Raw genomic sequence first — 20,162 nt, forward strand, 5'->3', positions numbered from 1 at the left:
GAAGTTTCACTGAGCTATTTATTTCTAGCTCAACTCAAAAGCACTGAAAAACCCGAATCCTGATAGAACGGGCGGCAATTTATAACCAAAGTTCACCACACAAAAGCCACGCCTCTCAGGCGGGGTAAGCCACGGTAAGCCACGGTATGCAAATCAGTAAGCCACGCCTCTCAACGGGGCGTGGTATGCAAACCAAGTGTCCGCCCGGGCAAGGCAAGTCCGGGCAAGTCCGGTCGAGCCCGGGCAAGTGACCGCCGCCGGTTACGTCATCGGCCGGTGCAAGGGGATTGTGTAATGCTTCCGGTAACCGCTACATGCGCCCCCCCAGAATTAACTTGCACCGGGAGAGTCAGTTTGAGGGGGGTCTTGATGACCCGGCCGAAACGACCCCTGGCGATTCGTGTGGGAGTGGTAGGTGGCGTGGCGGTGGATGGTCGGGCGGGGGGCTTGGTTGATGGGGGACGGTCCCGTCGTGGAGGAAGGGCCAATCGTGGAGGTTGGTCGAGGTCCAAATGGGCCGGCTTGGAGGCGGTCCACGGAGATGTGGTCCGGTTTGCCGCCGATGTCCACGATGAACGACTTGTCGTTCCTCTTCAGGACCCGGAAAGGTCCATCGTACGGTAGTCGGAGCGGTCCCCGGTGTGCGTCATTCCGGATGAAAACGTACTCCGCAGTGCGAAGTGCTGGGGTGACGTGGGGTTGGGGGCAGCCGTGATGGGACGTGGGCACGGGGGCAAACCTTCTGGCGGCCTCCTGGAGGACCGAGCGTTGGCGAGCCGCGGACCAGGGGCCGGTGGCGTCGGGGATGAACTCGCCCGGCACACGCAGTGGCTGGCCGTAGACCAGCTTGGTGGTGGAAGCCTGGAAGTCCTCTTTAGGGGCCGTTCGGGGGCCCAATAGGACCCACGGGAGCCTGTCAGCCCAACCGTCGTCCTGGAGGCTGGCCCTGAGAGCGGCCTTCATCGAGCGGTGGAACCGCTCGCACAAGCCGTTGGCTTGGGGGAGGTAGGCCGTGGTGCGGTGCAGCTTGACCCCCAAGGCCTGGGCGACCGCGCCCCAAAGCTCAGAGGTGAATTGCGGGCCTCTGTCGGAGGAGATGGCCGAGGGGTCGCTGAAACGGGCAATCCAGGTGCCAATGAAGGCCTGTGCCACATCGGCGGATGTTGTTGATGCCAGCGGGATGGCCTACGGCTACCTGGTGGTCCTGTCCACCATCGTGAGGAGGTGGGTGAAGCCCCGCGAGGAGGGAAGGGGTCCCACCAGGTCCACATTGACGTGGTCGAAGCGCCACGTGGGCACGTCGAATGGTGCCAACGGGGCCTGGGTGTGCCGGTGGACCTTTGCGCGCTGGCAGGCGACACAGGCGTTGGCCCAGTCGCGGACGTCCTTACGGAGCCCGTGCCAGACGAATTTCGCTGCCACGAGCTTCTGCGACGCTTTCCGGCCCGGGTGGGAAAGGCCGTGGAGGGCGTCAAAAATGTGCCGCTGCCATCCAGTGGGCACGATGGGGCGAGGTTGGCCCAGGGCAACATCGCACAGGAGAACTGTGCCTGTGTCCTCGAAGGGGACGTCAGCCAACCGCAAGCCTGTGTCCGCTGTCCGGAGGGCTTGCACCGTGGGGTCGGCGGTCTGGTCGGCTGCCATGCGGGCGAAGTCCACACCGAGGTGGACGGCATTCACGCCAGACCGGGAGAGGCAATCGGCCACAGCGTTCTCCTTGCCCGCGACGTGACGGATGTCCGTCGTAAATTCGGCCACGGCGGAGAGGTAGCACTGCTGGCGGGCCGACCACGGCTCTGCAACCTTGGCCATGGCGAAGCCCAGGGGTTTGTGGTCCACAAACGCCATGAACAGGCGGCCCTCCAAAAGATGGCGGAAGTAGCGAACGGCCAGGTAAAGGCCGAGGAGCTTGCGGTCGAAAGCGCTATACTTGCGTTCGTTAGGGTGAAGCTGTCGGCTGAAGAAGGCCAGTGGTTGCCAAGCACCGTTCACCCACTGTTCATGCACAGCGCCCACCGCGTAGTCGGAAGCGTCCGTGGTGAGGGCGATGGGTGCATCGAGCGCCGGGTGCGCCAGCATGGTCACGTTCGCGAGGGCCAGCTTAGCGCCCGTGAATGCCTTGTCCATCTCTTTGGTCCAGGCGACGTCATGCTTGGCCGGCTTGCCCCGAAGGGCTTCGTACAGGGGGCGCATAAGTTGGGCGGCGCGAGGCACGAACCGGTGGTAGAAATTTACCATTCCCAAAAATTCCTGTAGGGCCTTGATGGAGCGGGGGCGCGGGAAACTTGTGACTGCCTCCACCTTGGTCGGCAGCGGAACGGCCCCGCGCTTCGTGATGCGGTGCCCCAGGAAGTCGACGGCCGTTACGCCAAACTGGCATTTCGCCGGGTTGATGATGAGGCCGTGCTGGCCGAGGTGCTCAAAATGCGTGCGCATGTGGATGAGGTGCTCCGCCGGGAAGTGCTGGCGACGAGAATGTCGTCCAAGTAGACGAAAAGGAAGGTGAGGTCGCGCAGCACGCTGTGCATCAGCCGTTGGAAGGCCTGGGCCGCGTTCTTAAGGCTGAACGGCATGCGAAGGAACTCGAAGGAACCCACCCAGTTTGGGCACGATGTGCAAAGCGCGGCCTGTTTGTCCTGCACCGAGGCAGGTATCACGCTCAGCTGAGCGCCGGTGTCGCACAAAAAACGCCGCCCGGACGCTGTGTCCGTAATAAAAAGAAGGCTGCCTGAATGGCCAACGCTCATGGCAGGCAGCGAGCGCCGGCCTGGTCGTTTCCCGACCTGCCGAAAGTGCACGGTGGGCGGCACGTTCTGGCCTTCTGCCCGAACCTGGCGTGGTAGTAGCACATGGTCCGCTCTGGTGGAGGCTCCGGCGGTCGCGTCGGGTTCGGTTGATGGGGCGTCGCGGCGGCCGCTGCCGCCAGTGGCGCTAACTCGGCCGGTGGTGGCGCCGGTCATGGCGCGGGTGCCGCCTCGGTCGGCCCATGGTTCCAGGTGGCCGCTCCGACGTGTCGCCTGACCGAGAAAAATTTATCGGCCTCTTTGGCCAGGGCGTGAGGGTCCGTGATGGGCGAATTAGCCAAAGCTAATCGTACCTGCCTGGGTAGCTGCCGGAGGAACAGCTCGCGGAAGAGGAAATCTGGGCTGTGGTCGCCGAGTAGAGCAAGCATGTGGTCCATGCATTCGGATGGACGGGCCTCACCCAGCTCCGGCAGGTCGAGCAGTTGTCGAGCGCGTTCGGTCTCCGTGAGTCCAAACGCACCGAGGAGTAGGCCTTTGAGCGCGCCGTATTTGTCGGCGTTCGGCGGGCTCTGTAGGAAGCTCAGGACCCGGGCGGCAGTGGAGGCGTTGAGCGTGGAGAGCACATGGTGGTAGCGCGTCGTGTCCTCCGTAATGTTCCGCAGGGCGAATTGAGAAAACCGCTTGGGTGAACCAGACGGCTGCGTGTGATTCCCAAACGCCAGGTAGCTTCAAAGCTACAGATGACTCCATTGCCGTGTTCTTGAAAAGGGGTCACCAATTGTGGAGCTATGCTCTCACGATAAAGCCGGACAAAATGGACGACACCAGGAACGAAGTTTCACTGAGCTATTTATTTATAGCTCAACTCAAAAGCACTGAAAAGCCCGATAGCACCCGCGGCAATTTATAACCAAAGTACACCACACAAAAGCCACGCCTCTCAGGCAGGGCGTGGTATGCAAATCGGTAAGCCACGCCTCTCAACGGGGCGTGGTATGCAAACCAAGTGTCCGCCCGGGCAAGGCAAGTCCGGGCAAGTCCGGACGAGCCCGGGCAAGTGACCGCCCACCGGTTACGTCATCGGCTGGTGCAAGGGGATTGTGTAATGCTTCCGGTAACCGCTACACAATGGTGTTATAGTGCAATCATAATTGGTTGTTTTGGCTTTTATTTCAATTGAAGACGTGTTGGTGTGAATACTTTGCGTTGCGGGAAGGGAGGGGTGCGTTTGCTTTACGTGATGACGTGTGGGTGTGAATACTATCGTGCGACTCCGGTTAACACCAGAAGGTCACGGATAGGCCTAAACGGATTTAATGGAGGCGACGGCCAATACGGATTTTGCCATGGTCACGCGGGAGGAAGAAGGAAAATGGGAGTTGCGGTAAAAGCTTACCTGGATCGCGCCGACGGCAGCTTCGATCCTGCAAGGATATTAATTCAAGCGAACGACCAAGATTTTGAATGGGAAGGGAAAACAATACAACGGTTAATTACAAATATAGACAGGGACAGGAAAATACACGCCTATGTAGGAGTTGCGGATGACGAGAAGAGAAGAAGGCCATTTCTTAGGTGTACAAAGCTCCTTTATTCCAACAGAACTCCTCACGCGAACGGAACTCATACAGCTTTTATAGCGCCAAAACCCTCTTCGGAGGGCGTGGCTCCAACAACTGCGTGCACATCACGCCCACATCATCAAAAGCCCCACTGGCCCGTGCCCATGGATTTTGTCCCAATAAGGTAACCGCTACATGCGCCCCCCCCCCCCCCCCCCAGAATGCACTCGCACAGGCAATGCCAGTCCTCGAGTGGCCTTAACCACCCGGCCGAAATGACTGATGATCCGAGCAGTGGCTGCGAGCGGCCTGGCGGTGGGCGGGCGAACCGGGGACTTACCCGATGGGGGACGGCCCCGCCGTGGGGTTGAGCCGACCGAGGGGGCTGGACAAAGCCTCGGGGGAGGCTGCTGAGGTTCCTCACGGGCCACGGGGGAGGCTGCTGAGGTTCCTCACGGGCCTCCCGAGGCTGCAGAGTAGGAATAGGAGTTGTAGTTGTGCGAGTTGTAGTTGTCTACATGCGAGTTGTAGTTGTAGTTGTAGAGTTTTCACGAGTTGTAGTTGTAGTATGTAGTTGCGCGAAGGTGACGAGCAGCAGTGCTGCCCGGGTCAGTGCGCGCGAAGGTGACAAGCAGCAGTGCTGCCTGGGTCAATGCGCGCGAAGGTTACGAGCAGCAGCGTACATTGGAGAAGGCTCACCACTCTGGTCGCAGAGGAGGTGCTTGGCCGTAGTGCATGCGAAGGTTACGAGCAGCAGCGTACGTTGGAGAAGGCTCACCACTCTGGTCGCAGAGGAGGTGCTTGGCCGTAGTGCGCGCGAAGGCTACGAGCAGCAGCGCACGTTGGAGAAGGCTCACCACTCTGGTCGCAGAGGAGGTGCTTGGCCGTAGTGCGCGCGGAGGTTACGAGCAGCAGCGCACGTTGGAGAAGGCTCACCACTCTGGTCGCAGAGGAGGTGCTTGGCCGTAGTGCGCGCGAAGGTTACAAGCAGCAGTGCTCGGCCCGTGTGCGCGAAGGTTACGAGCAGCAGTGCTCGGCCCGTATGTGCGAAGGTTACGAGCAGCAGTGCTCGGCCTGTGTGTGCGAAGGTTACGAGTAGCAGTGCTCAGCCTGTGGGCGCGAAGGTTACGAGCAGCAGTGCTCGGCCTGTGTGCGCGGGGGTTACGAGCAGCAGTGCTCGGCCTGTGTGCACAAAGGTTACGAGCAGCAGTGCTCGGCCTGTGTGCACGAAGGTTACGAGCAGCAGTGCTCGGCCTGTGTGTGCGAAGTTTAGGAGCAGCAGTGCTCGGCCAGTGTGCGCGAAGGTTACGAGCAGCAGTACTCGGCCTGTGTGCGCGAAGGGTACGAGCAGCAGTGCTCGGCCTGTGTATGCCAAGGTTATGGCCGCCCGTCGTTCCCAAAACTCCGGCAGTTCGATCGAAACTGTGCGTGCCGTGTTCGTTTGAAGCCCCCGAAAACGTTCGGGAGCAGCCGGGATCACCAATGTAGGAGTTGCGGATGACGAGAAGACGAGGCCTTTTCTTAGGTGTTCAAAGCTCCTTTATTCCAACAGAACTCCTCACGCGAACGGAACTCATACAGCTTTTATAGCGCCAAAACCCTCTTCGGTGGGTGTGGCTCCAACAACTGCGCACACGTCACGCCCACATCATCAAAAGCCCCACTGACCCGTGCCCGTGGATTATGTCCCAATAAGGTAACCGCTACACGCCGGTAATAAAATGTCCTAAATCGGGATCCCCCACACCAGACTCAACAACAGACGCAGGAATGGATTAAAGGAAAAGAATTGTCTCGTCGTGTAAAATGTTAAATGGTGCGTGCGGCCTTATCTGTCCCTCGTCTTGTCTTTGGCTGTCGTCCAACACGGCTCCGTTCGGCCCCGATGCACCCACGAGGTCCCTTGCTCCAGCACCACAGCACCGAGCACCGCTCCAAGCACACGCAGATGGCAAGCCAACGCCCGCGAGGTCGGTACACCACACCAAGCTTCAGGAGCACCGATCACACATGACAGCCAGGGAAGGACGTGCTGCAAGAGGAAGCTGCGCAAGCAAGAAAAGCCTGAAGTGCTACGAACTGCTGGATCTCCAAGAGCACGGACCGCAAGCCAATGGCGTTCGGCGCTCCCTTAAATAACCTTCCCGCGGTGGTGACGTCAGCCCCGGTGTGCCACCCAATCAGTGCCCTCCACCGACTCGCCGGCTGGAGGTCCACGCCTACCGCGCTACCCCTTCACTCGTTCCCTGTTCCGTGGTCATAGCGCGTGGCACTCGATGTGGCTAGGCCTGTTGGTGGTGTAGGTGGCGGCGGCCATCATCGACGGTGTCCTGGCCTGGTTTCCTTGCCTGTTCGTCTTTCAAAGTCATGTCAGGGAAGGGAATTATTTTGTGTTGCGCTAGGGACCTAACTACGTGTCTACAGGTGTGCATTGCCATACGGGACAAAGGTTTGGCTACCAGATTGGACACACAGGGGCGTTATCTTTTAATCCCTATGCTACTTGTCACTCGAACATCCTGGTATGTTCACAGGTATACTCTTAACCGACAAAACGCCTACACATGAAGAACTTATTACAGGGTGGTTTCCTTACCGCGACAAGCGAAGCACGCTACCTATTCAGATCTATTTGCTCTGCATATCACTACCCTACCGACATAACACAGCCCCTCCCCCCCCCCCACCCCCCCCCCACCCCCCTGGAACCGTAGCTCCTGCAAGGTTCACTGCAGGCGCTACCATTCCAGTCTTAACACTTACTGTCACACACTTAATTAACCTATGAAATAAATCAGGAGGGCTGTGGGAAGTGAGCCGGAGCTACTTACCTATCCTCCTTAACAAGCTAAACCCCTTAACAGTCATGCAAATATGTACAATGATCTTATTCGTGGTTCCTGCGGAGGGAGGAAACAAACAACACTCAAAATCTAACTTAACCACAAAACTTAACCAAACTTACAAAAATTCACAAAACTCTAAACATTTGAACAACCACAGTCTACAGACCGCGTCCCCCGGTGGATGCCACAAGACACAACCTTACCTGCGGGGCCATCCCAATGTACCCCTAAATTTCCGCGGGCCCTGTCCAGATGTTACAGGTGACATGGCTCGGTGGATTTCGCCCTCATTCATTCAACACAAACCCCTTATCCACTCATTCTCATTCCATAAGTCATCAAACACAAAGTCATTACAAGCACTTATTTATCGTACCCCCCTGCAGGACCATTAGTCTGGTCTGTTAGGGGAAAAATTGTGCAGATTTGTCTACAAGCATGACATTTGGCACACTTGTAGTTTTTGACATGCTGAATTCAAATCTGCCGGGAGCCAAAGCCAATTCTCAATGGGAGCGCCATATTTGACACTTCAAAATGGCCCACTCAAAAACTGACTTTTCCGTTACTAGCCAACCAAAAGTCACATAATTACAATTAAAAGCACTTTTCTAGGGTTTTGGACCTCACTGATTCTAAATCTGATGTCTGTTTGACAGTAGCCTTGACAGGAAATTTTACATTTTTTTATATTTTATGTTTGACAATTTTTTTAAATTATAATTGTTTTTTTTTTTTTTCAGGTGCCTGTCGTTCTGCTGTGGGAACAGAAGAATAGAATAGAAGAATAGAGAATAGAAGTCCTAGCTATACTGGTGGTGGATGGCAAGGATGGATGCCATCAACTGGGAGCTTTGCTGTGTCTGCCAAGAAGAAAAGGATGAACGGTTGCAGACGCCATCGGAAGAGGGCCTTGCTTCAATTGAGAAAGATCTGAATGGTTTTAAAGCCATTGGTGTCATGCCTTCTTGTTTGAAAGTGTCATGGGCTCAGCTTGATGAGGGCCAGGGCATTGCTAAGACGCTTCAGACACACAATGCCAAATATCACAAAGTTTGCAGAACCTACTGCAGTAACTCTCGCCTGAGAAGGTTCACTGAAAAAGAGGATTCTAGTGACCAAAACTCACCTAAGAAACTACGGTCCAGTTTTGCAGTGTCTTCTGCTCCTCAGAAGTCTCCTTGTTGCATAATATGTGAGGGACAGGACCAAAAGAATCTACGTAAAGTTGAAACATTTAATGTAGACACAAACTTAAAGACCTGGGCTCAGAGCACCAACAATTTCAATCTTCTGGGCAAACTGATTGCCCACGCAGCTGATGCCCACGCTGGTGACACTTACTATCATGTACAGTGTTACTTGCACCTGAGAGACTCAGCTCGTGCTGAGGATCGCAGATCATCTGCAGGTCCTCCTGCCCCTCACTTCAATTCAGTTGCCATTGCGCAAATTGTTGCTTTAGTCGAGGACTCTGACTCAGTCTTCAAACTGTCTGCTTTGCGACAGTTATATAGAACACTTATGGAGCAACAGGGAATTCCCTGTTCTGATACCAGGGAACCACATGCCACACGGTTCAAGGAGTATCTTCTGAAGCTGCTTCCTGAGTCGACAGAGTTCTCCCAGGGCAAGGAAGTCTATATCTCTAGCAACCAGAACGTTGGAGATCTAATAGCTGAAGCCCATAAGTCCCAGATAGGTCAGGATGATGCTTTGTTGTTGATGCAAGCAGCAGTAACACTTAGGAAATGCTGTCTCCAGAGGCAAGAACCATTTACTGGTTCTTTTGCCTCTGATTCCCTGACATCTCCCATCCCTGGACAGCTGAGAAGCTTCCTCAACATCCTGCTCCAGGGCCCCTCAATCTTGCGTGAACAGAGCAATGAGGAGTTGCAGGCGCAGGTACAAGGCAGGGCAAGAGTTGCAAGCGCCATTGCCCAGCAGATTATTTATAATACCTGCAGTGGTTCACATCATGCCACAAAGTCCAGCAACATCCGTCACAACAAAGAACATGAGACCCCTTTCCCTTTGTACCAGGGCCTCAAGCTGCATGGTGAGGGTAGGCGGAAGAAAGAGATCAATAATGCCAATGCCTTTGGGGTTTCTGTGTCTTACAGTCGTGTCTTGGAAATCAGGCGATCCATGGCACGAGCACACGTAAAACAGTTTGTCCAGGATGGAGTTGTGCTGCCCACAAACATCCGTAGTGGGGTCTTCGTGACCTTTGATGTAGACAAGGTGGATAGCAGCAACCAAGGTAACTTCTCCCATGATGAGTTCCATGGGACAGCAATCAGCGTGACAAACCACCTGTCTTGGGACAACCAAGGAGTACAGCGACCCTCTATCGAGCTGGATCCTACAGACACTACTGTACCACAACTTCCTGAATCCTACACAGTGGTTCAGCCAGCTGAATTCTCAAGCAATGATTTGCATGTACCATGTACTCCAGATCTCAATTCTCGGCCATCTCATAATCTGCTACATGGAGCCAAATTCAAGGATCAGTCCTGGATGGCACATGTGTCCACAGTGCTGAAACAGGACACATTGCCAGAAGGTGAAGTCATCACCTGGCCAGGCTACAACTCCCGACTCATGAGTGATGACTCTGTGAAGCCTAAGGCATTGATAGGGGTTCTACCTCTGTTCCCTGACAAAGCAGCCACACCATCTATGATGAAACATGCAATGCATCTCACAATGCAAGGCACAGAGGCCCTCAACCCTGGTCAAACTCCTGTGCTTGGTGGTGACAAGCCTCTGTATGCCATCGCTAAGCAGCTGCAGTGGTCATTCCCTGACACAATGGGGGAAGATAAGCTGGTCCTGATGATGGGCGCTCTACACATAGAGGACAAAATGCACCAGATGATTGGTAAGTTGCTGCGGGACTCTGGGTGGAGCAACATTCTTACTCAGGCCCAGGTCCTCACATCTGGCCGTGCCCAGTCTGTGCTTCATGAGCATCATTTAAAGTGCACCTGCTATGCTCACCAGGTCTCTGTCATGGGTCTGTATCTCCTCAGACAGAAGTCATACTCCAATTACTGCTCTGGTGTTGAGGGACCACCTGAGTCTCTAGAGATCTGGGCTCAAAGGTCCAGAACTCACAATCCCATGTTCATGAAATAAAATTTAAAAAATAAAATTTAAATAAAAAAATTAAAATTTAAAAAATTGTCAAACATAAATAAATAAAAATGTAAAATTTCCTGTCAAGGCTACTGTCAAACAGACATCAGATTTAGAATCAATGAGGTCCAAAACCCTAGAAAAGTGCTTTTAATTGTAATTATGTGACTTTTGGTTGGCTAGTAACGGAAAAGTCAGTTTTTGAGTGGCGGCCATTTTGAAGTGTCAAATATGGCGCTCCCATTGAGAATTGGCTTTGGCTCCCGGCAGATTTGAATTCAGCAGGTCACAAACTACAAGTGTGCCAAGTTTCATGCTTGTAGACAAATTTGCACAATCCCCCCTTAAAATCCCCCTAACAGACCAGACTACATGGCATTGATGTCATATTCATGTGTGTACATCATTTCTACTCGGCAGCGGGGAGGTACCGCACAAAACGATGGTGGGGGCGCTTCAGGCTGTGGTGACCGCAGTCCCAAAAACAAGTCAACCGACTCACAAGTTCATTGCCCTCCCCCCCCCCCCCCCTTTACCTCTTGGCCCCGTGACAGCCCAACAGCCCCTTTCTGCCGTTACCTCGCTGGTGAGGGTCTCCACACCACCAGGCTCCTCCATGGCCTCCTGCTTCCGCGCAGCTACACGGGTCACCGGGGATCTCCGTTACCCCACCGCGCCCAACCAGACCCTCCACCGACGAGCTCCAATTTCCAGATACCACTGGCTGCCAGGGGTAATTGCCACAGAGGGGGGCCGCAGGCATCGCTCCTCAGAGCTTGATCTGTACCTGCGGACACACACACCTTCCCCACCCACAAGACCCCAAAACACATTTCCTCCCCCGCTGCCATTCAATTCTCAACACAACTCGGCACAATTCAGAGAAGATGGTACAAAATATGTTTCAAAAGTTGCCATAGCCTGCCATTGTGAAATCCCCAGTTCACATTTAAATCCATATTTCCAAAATACATTTCACAATAATCACCACTCACTCATTTTCTCCAACCTCACGACCACATAGAAACACATAACCACGACACAAAAACATACTCCACCCACAAGACACTGTGTGGCCCCCATTCCAACCCCTCACCGACCATGTCATCACTCTCACCCGCCTCCCAACTCCAAATTACATGTCCCCAATTTCCATAAGCAAATCCTGAAGCCTGGGACAGTAACCATCAAGGCCTTACCCCTACCTTGATGTACAGGTAACTACCGGTTGGTCAGGTCCAAAGTGCCATCCACCCAAAAAATCCCAAAATTTCTCATTGGGCCTACCAAATTTCACCAAATTTCTCTTTTGTCCCCACTATACTGGCAGGCATGTGGATCCGCATCCAACGGTGATTATCACTACACAACTACATGTGGCTACGACAGCTCCGCACCTCTACCGTGCAAGGGTCATCGGGACAAGGTGAGCAGTCAAAACGCCAACATGGCCCATGAGTGTCCACAAGGGTGCGACCCACCATCCATCCTTCGGCCCCCCCTGCGAGGAACACAGCTGCACCAGCCCCAGCTGGCCAATGTGGTGAGCACCTGCTGCCACAACAAACCCTACCGCACTCACAACCTCGGCCCTTCTCCTGTGCCCCATTGGCGCCAAATCTCCTCATTTCTCCGCTTAGTTCACTCCCCTGGGACTCCATTTTGTTATTCAATCCCTCAATTTTTCCTTCCAACCACTCACCCTGAGCATTCATGTTGTTTTCCAATCCACTTTTCATTTCTCCCATATCATTTTTCAATCCCCCAATTTGATTTTCCAATCGCTCACCCATTCCCCTCTTTTCGGCTTTCATTTCTTTACTGGTTCGCTCACTGTGCTCCCTCTGAGCCCTCATTTCCCTAAACAATTGCTCCAACATCTGGTCGGTTGTCGGGGCCGTCCCAGCGGCGGGGGAAGTTCCAACACTACCCCCTACCCCCACTACTTCCGACTCACCCCCAAGAATTCCCGCATCTTCCATCCTTCCCGCCATATTGCTTACTTCTTCCATCCGTAAGAAGGAGTAGCTTCCCCGCGCGTCTTTTACAGGAATTTTTTTTTTTACTTTTAACGACGCTCCGTCAGCATCTCGCGCACCGATCGCCGATGCAAATTTATCGCCTCTGACTAAAAAATAATGTTTCCAAATTCTCCACACTCCTTGACACCAAATTTATTACCAGGGTTCTATCCCACTCCTCGACAACAGTTGTCATGCGACTCCGGTTAACACCAGAAGGTCGCGGATAGGCCTAAACGGATTTAATGGAGGTGACGGCCAATACGGATTTTGCTATGGTCGCGCGGGAGGAAGAAGGAAAATGGGAGCTGCGGTAAAAGCTTACCTGTGTTAGGGATATTTTCCTACAGTGGTATGTAATAGATGAACCAAAAAATTCAATGTCAGAAGAGAGTCACAAATTTTAATTCCCGAGGAGGATAACACTTTCTGTCTACAAAGAAATACACAGCAAGAAAACAATAAGGCCGAAAAAAATATATTGCTGGTGTCTAGTCAGACCAAAGTTCCAGAATTGATGCGGCGATGCGGTTTTTTTTTCTTCTTTTTTTTCTTTTTGAAAAGCATGGATTGCACATATAAAGGTGTTTTTTGTGTCCTCATGCCTTGCGGTCCTCCTCATCTGCTGTGGCGCCATCCAGAGAGAAATTAAAGACAGCCAATGGGACTTGTAGGCCTTTTTTTTTGTAAATAATGAACACAAGCTTTAGTTATTTTTAAATGTATTTATTCTGAAAATTATTAAGTTCTTCAAGCATATTATAGACTGCCATTTCGTTCTCGAGATCGCCTCGCCGTACCGTTAAACATTCCAATGCGTCGATCGCGTCAACACTGCGCATGCGCAAGTGGTCTAACAGGCCGATGGTCTCCCACGATCTCTTCTCCCAGTCCACCAGATTATCACAGACACTTACAACTTCATGACAAACGAGATAGGATCCAGGCCTAACTAACGAGACCACCCGCAGCTCTCTAGGCCTTCTGGTTGCTTCACACGAACCCGACAAAGAACGTCTTCGTTTCAATAAATTACAATATCCAGCCGATAGGGGCCTTGCATCGCGTGAGCGTCGTCCATGGCAACCGGTTCCGGCCGCCATCGTGGGTGGCATAAACAACATGACGGGAAAGCTGTCGTTTGATCAGACGGACCTGTCAGTTTACGCCTGTAGCTTGCCTGTTGAGGCGTTTTCGCGGTATTGCGAGAAACTGAGGCTGTGTCATCTGCCTGTGGACCCGTGTGGACCCACAAGTATGCCACACACACTCCACACGTACGCCACACTTACACCACAAGTACGCCACACGTATGCCACACACACTCCACACGTACGCCACACGTATGCCACACACACTCCACATGTACGTAACCAAATGCCTAATCCTGCTTTTCGCTTCGCGAGCAAAGGTAACAACCTCATGAGCCATATTCTCACCTGAGAGCTGCAGTCAAGGCAGCTATGAATCCGTTTTAGCACCTTGTGTCGTCCGAAAAACGGTAGAATGACAAGCCCGATCCCTTATGAAATCGGGCTGTACATCCGACAGCACAACAACTCTTTACCATCATGTAGGGGGCAATTTATATGTGAGACGAGTTTCAAATTGCCGCCATTATGTATGGTGGCAGAAGCAATGTTTTGCCACCCAAGCGGTCACGTGACTAAGACGATGACGTCACATGCAACTTCCCCATTGGATTCATGACGTCACAGCACACAAAACTACTCATATCTTTTGAATGGCTGGTTGGATTTGGACAAACTAAACGCAGTTTTGTAGGAGAGAACCGTGCGCGAACGTCGATACCAAATTTGAAAAAAAAAACATTGTTGACGCGCAGGGTCAAAATCGATGCACGCACTGACCAGAACCCGGAAATATATTTTTCTCGGCCTTTTAACCCTTATCAAACCAAGGAGAGCACGCTACAATTCACAAAAGCACATTGCAAGATTCACAGAAGGTCCCAAGTGAACTCCTGGTACAGTAGAGATGTACATCAAAGGAAACATCATAGAGATACAGTAGCATGCATAGAATACAGTTAACATACAGTATGAACATACAGAATCGACCAGCCAAGTGAAGTATCCTAGCTATTTGGACATCCATTCTGATTTTTATACATTTTCAAGCGGGAGGAGCAAGTGGAGGGGGGAGGAGCGAAGAGAGGGGAGGAGAGCAATAGGATTGGTTGGGCAAAGTTTGGGTGGGAGGGAGCAAGGATCGGGGGATACAATGTGATTGGTCAAGTGAAATCTTGGGATGGGAATGCCCCCCGCTGGGAGCAGATCTGCATTTACAAATCCTTTAATGAGAAGAATGTGCTGCTTCAGACTCTTCGGCACCAAGACACTATCAATCATAACGATGCGTAAACGTTGCAGCACCGTTTTATAATGCCATTGCAGGGACATTTATGATTTAATATTTAGAAAATATACAATGAGAAAGTCCTTATTTAATCAAAAGGTCACTCAGTAGCTATGACAATCACAACCTTTTCCAATCTGCAAGTCGTCTTTTCCCTCATAAGTCAAAATCATACTGCAATCCCACAAAAGATCTTTACTGAGAAGCAGAGAGCCAGAGAGAGCTAGCCTTCATTGACTTTATACTTTATTATTTCCGAACCGTTATTCAGTTTAGTTTTGTTTTAAAACTCAACAATGCATGCAATTTTTGTAGTTCTACACACAATTTTCCTCAAAACCTAGTTGTAACATTAAGTTGAGGATGGATTTCGGAACTACCATCCCCCAGAAGTCACGTAGGCAAAAGTGGGAGGGGACACACCTTACAAATATTTACATCTAATTTATTAAAACAATGGTAGTTTTCCAGATCTCGTACTGAGAGGTTTTTGTCATGACGAACATTTGTTTACCAAGCCCCTTGGCAAGCAAGCACCAATAGTAATTAGCTTTCACCAACAATGGGCAGTTCTGAATCCTAATTTACTCAGATATTGTGATGTCAGCTGTCAGCCATACTAAGAAAAAACAATATCTTACTTATGAAACTTATGGAACTTCAATGAGACATACTAAATCCAACATTACATTATTTCAAAAGAACATTCCACATGTAATATTACCCTTAGTCATAAATGACCGGAGATAAGTTGCCAACTGTAGGGAATCCCAAATTCTGCACGGAATGACATGGAATGCAGAACGGATTTTGTCAGTGCCGGAGATAACTTGCCAACTGTAGGAGATCCTAAATTTTGCATGGAAACCACAAAAAAACTGGCAGACTAGGAAAGCAGGTTTGTGGCTCATAGAAATTACTTGCTTCATAAATTTACACTTCCACACCTGGATCGCACCGACGGCAGCTTCGATCCTGCAAGGAAATTTATTCAAGCGAACAACCAAGATTTTGAATGGGAAGGGAAAATAATACAAGGGTTTATTACAAATAAAGACAGGGACAGGAAAATACGCGCCGGTAATAAAATGTCCTAAATCGGGATCCCGCACACCAGACTCAACAACAGACACAGGAATGGATTAAAGGAAAAGAATTGTCTCGTCGTGTAAAATGTAAAATGGTGCGTGCGGCCTTATCTGTCCCTCGTCTTGTCTTTGGCTGCCGTCCAACACGGCTCCGTTCGGTCCCGATGCACCCACGGGGTCCCTTGCTCCAGCACCACAGCACCGAGCACCGCTCCAAGCACACGCAGATGGCGAGCCAATGCCCGCGAGGTCCGTACACCACTCCAAGCTTCAGGAGCACCGATCACGCACGACAGCCAGGGAAGGACGTGCTGCAAGAGGAAGCTGCGCAAGCAAGAACCGCATGTGCTACAAACTGCTGGATCTCCACAAGTGCCAGAGCTGCAAGAGGAAGCTGCGCAAGCAAGAAAAACCCGACGTGTTACGAACTGCTGGATCTCCAAGAGCACGAACTGCAAGCCAATGGCGTTTGGTGCTCCCTTAAATAACTTTCCTGCGGTGGTGACGTCAGCCCCGGCACGCCACCCAATCAGTGCCCTCCACCGACTCGCCGGCTGGAGGTCTGCGCCTACCGCGCTGCCCCTTCATTCGTTCCCTGTTCCGTGGTCATAGCACGTGGCACTCGATGTGGCTAGGCCTGTCGGAGGTGTAGGTGTCGGCGGCCATCATCGGTGGTGTCCTGGCCTGGTTTCCTTGCCTGTTCATCTTTCAAAGTCATGTCAGGGCAGGGAATTATTTTGTGTTGCGCTAGGGACCTAACTACTTGTCTACAGGTGTGCATTGCCATACGGGACAAAGGTTTGGCTTCCAGGTTGGACACACAGGGGCGTTATCTTTTAATCCCTACACTACTTATCACTCGAACATCCTGGTATGTTCACAGGCATACTCTTAACCGACAAAACGCCGACACATGAAGAACTTATTACAGGGTGGTTTCCTTACCGCGACAAGCAAAGCACGCTCCTTATTCAGATCTATCTGCTCTACATATCACTATCCTACCGACATAACAATACCTTGCGTTGCGGGAAGGGAGGGGTGTGGTTGCTTGATGTCTCGAGAGGGAGACGCCATGTTGGGCAAGCGTGTTTGAGGATTGTTCAATCCACTGAAGTTGTTGGAGTCTTTGCACCATAACAGGGATGTGGTGAAATTGTATCTGAGTTGCGACCAGGTGCCATACAACTACTGACCACTAAGGGGCTACTGTAAGATCTTGGCTCTGAAGAGAATGAAGGGCACTCCTGAGACATTTATCATGCTTTATCCACGTGTATGCTTAGAATGGTAAGGGGAATCTCATTGCATATCGCTTGCTTATTTGCTTGAATTCCATACTCTTTCTTGCTCATATGATTGACGTATATTGATCCTATGATTGCCAATTCTCTTTTAGATATTGCTGGAGTTCGATTCTGATTAAACTCACCTTCAGAGACACTGTTGTAGACCTGATTATTTACAACACTTAATCAGAATCGAAACTACTACCTTCATCCAAGATCAACATGACCCACAAGCTTTTACAGTTGCCCACGTTCGGAGCGGCCCCACAAACTGCGGAAGCTCCGAGCCAGCTCAAGCATTGGCTTAGTCTGCTGACCAGCTAACTGCCAGGGCATAACGACATCACCGACGAGGTGAAGCGTGCAGTGCTTAACACCCATGTGACCCACATCGTCCACAACTACATATCCCATTGCGAGACATTCGACCTCGCCGTGGCGGAGCTGCGCGCCATCTATATCAAGCCGCGGAATGTCATTCACATGCGGTACCAGCTCGCCTCGAGGAAGCAGGATGCTTCGGAATCCCTCACTCATTTCGCCCAAGAATTGCGTCATCTTGGCAAATAATTTGCACATGAGGCCAGAACCCATGAGCAGATGTGCGATGATTTGATGCGCGATGCGTTCATTTCTGGAATTTACTCTACAAGCATCCGGCAACGTCTGCTGGAAAAGCCGAACCTGATGCTGAGGCAGGCTCTCGATCAGGCTCTTGTGCTTCACAAAGCTCAGGCCCAATCGGAGGTGTAGGTCGACCCTACGTGAGGCAGGAGCACCAGCCCATAGGGGAGAACAGTATTCCATTGAGCTGCGGATTAAAGCCTTGTATGTGGTGAGGAGCTCAGGTGTGCCTAGGAAGGACTTCGCACGATGGAGGATGCCCAGTCGGCGACTGGCTTTGCAGGCCAGCTTGGAAATGTGGTTTTCCCAAGAAAGATCATGGCAGATAGTGAGACCCAAAAGCTTGAGCGACAGAACTTCTTGGAGAGGATTGTTGAGAAAGTAGATGGGAGGGTTGTCCAGTCGATCTTTTCGGAGAGACATAGTAAGAGTGTGAGATTTGTCAGGATTGAAAGACATGTTCCACTTGTTTGACCAGTCTGTGATTTTGTCCAGGTCTTCAGAGAGTGAGGAGGCTGCAGACTGCCGATCTGAGGGAAGAGGAATGGAGCGGCAGAGAGTGGAGTCATCAGCAAAGAGATAGAGAGGATTTTCTCTCTGAAAGTGTCTCTGAAGGTGAGTTTAATCAGAATCGAACTCCAGCAATATCTAAAGGAGAATTGGCAATCATAGGATCAATATCCGTCAATCATATAAGCAAGAAAGAGTATGGCATTCAAGCAAATAAGCAAGCGATATGCAATAAGATTCCCTTTACCATTCTAAGCATACACGTGGATAAAGCATGATAAATATCTCAGGAATGCCCTTCACTCTTCGGAGCCAAGATCTTATAGTAGCCCTGTAGTGGTCAGTAATTGTATGGCACCTGATGGCAACTTGGATACAATTTCACCACATTTCTCCCCGGGTTTAAAACCTCACTAGCAAGCCGGATAGCATTAATAGTATAATTACAATTTGCAGCCGATTGCATAAGGTTACATCACGACCAGCCAAAATGATCAGGGCGACGGATCTCTCTTCCCATGCGCGTTCGGTACACATTGAGGGGCCGTCAGTGGCAGCATCTAGATCCCCTCTGTCAGAAGTGCTCTCTATCTCAGGAGACGAGGGCGACACGACTATACCAGGCAGCTTTGGCGATCGAGAGGCTGGAATCGAAGGCTAATTCCCCAACACCGGATTCCCCGAGCGGAGCTCCGTCTCAACGAGATCCCCGCAGGGAGCGAGTTGCCGGACCGACACGGTTGACTCGCGGCCATCCGCCAGCTGGACCCACGCGTGATCGGGATTAGTTTGTAGAATGTGAACCTTGTCAACTAGCGGGTCGTATTTACATGTGCGCACCACCTGTTTGAGAAAAGCCGGTCCGGGCTGAGCAAGCCACCCAGGCAGAGGGCGGACAGAACCCATGCGGTGCTGGTAGCAAAATAAATGATCGTGAGGAATTTCATTTGTAGCAGTGCATAGGAGCGAGCGGATTGAGTGAAGGGCCCCGTGCACCATGCCCATCCATTGGTCCAGTCTCAGGCCATGAGTCTTGAGGCCCAAAGAGATGGCCCTCCATATGGTGCCATTAAAGCGCTCCACACAACCGTTAGTATGTGGGATGTGCGGGGTGGTGTAGCTAGATGCTATATTACGCCATAGTAGAGAGTCCCTCACGTTGTGGGACAAGAACACCGCACCTTGTCAGTATGCACATATCCTGGATTCCTGAACATTGAGAACAGAAGCTGCAAACATCGGATAACTGTAGCTGCGGACATATCGCTGCACAGAAAGGCTAAAGGGAATCTGGAATACTCGTCGACAATCGTGAGAAGATAACGAGAGGTACCGGAGGCTGGTCGGGGCCCTTTAAAGTCCATCGCCAATCTGTCCCACGGCCTAGTAGCCTGAATCAACGTCCCCATGTTCTGTTTATAGAAGCGGGGTTTGAGTTCAGCGCAAATAGGGCAAGTGCAGCACAGTCGACGAATGTCCTCAACAGAGTAGGGCAAATTTCGAATGCGCACGAAATGAGCTAGGCGGTGACCCAAATTGTCATGTCACCCCGGGGTGACCCAAGTTGTCATGAAGAACACATAAATCCTCGAAGGAAGTTAAACTCGCACAAACACCTGGTCGGGATAAAGCGTCTGCAGCGTGATTCTCCCGCCCTGGGCGATACGTGATACCGAAGCTGTAATCTGCCAGCTCTATACACCAGCGAGTAATTTTCTCATTCTTGATGCGCTGGGCATGTTGTGTGTCATACATGAAAGCAACACTCTGCTGATCGGTGATGACATCAAAGCATTTGCCGAGCAAATACGGTCTCCACCGACGAATCGATTCAACTATTACGTACGCTTCTTTCTCCACAGAAGAGTGATGCCTCTCAGCGGAGGATAATGTCCTTGAGAAGAATGCCACCAGTTTCCCCCCTTGAGAGAGCGTGGCAGCGATCGCGTGATCCG

The sequence above is a fragment of the Myxine glutinosa genome, chromosome 13, assembly GCF_964187855.1.
Source record: "Myxine glutinosa chromosome 13, kmMyxGlut1.1, whole genome shotgun sequence".
NCBI classification, from domain to species: Eukaryota; Metazoa; Chordata; class Myxini; order Myxiniformes; family Myxinidae; genus Myxine; species Myxine glutinosa.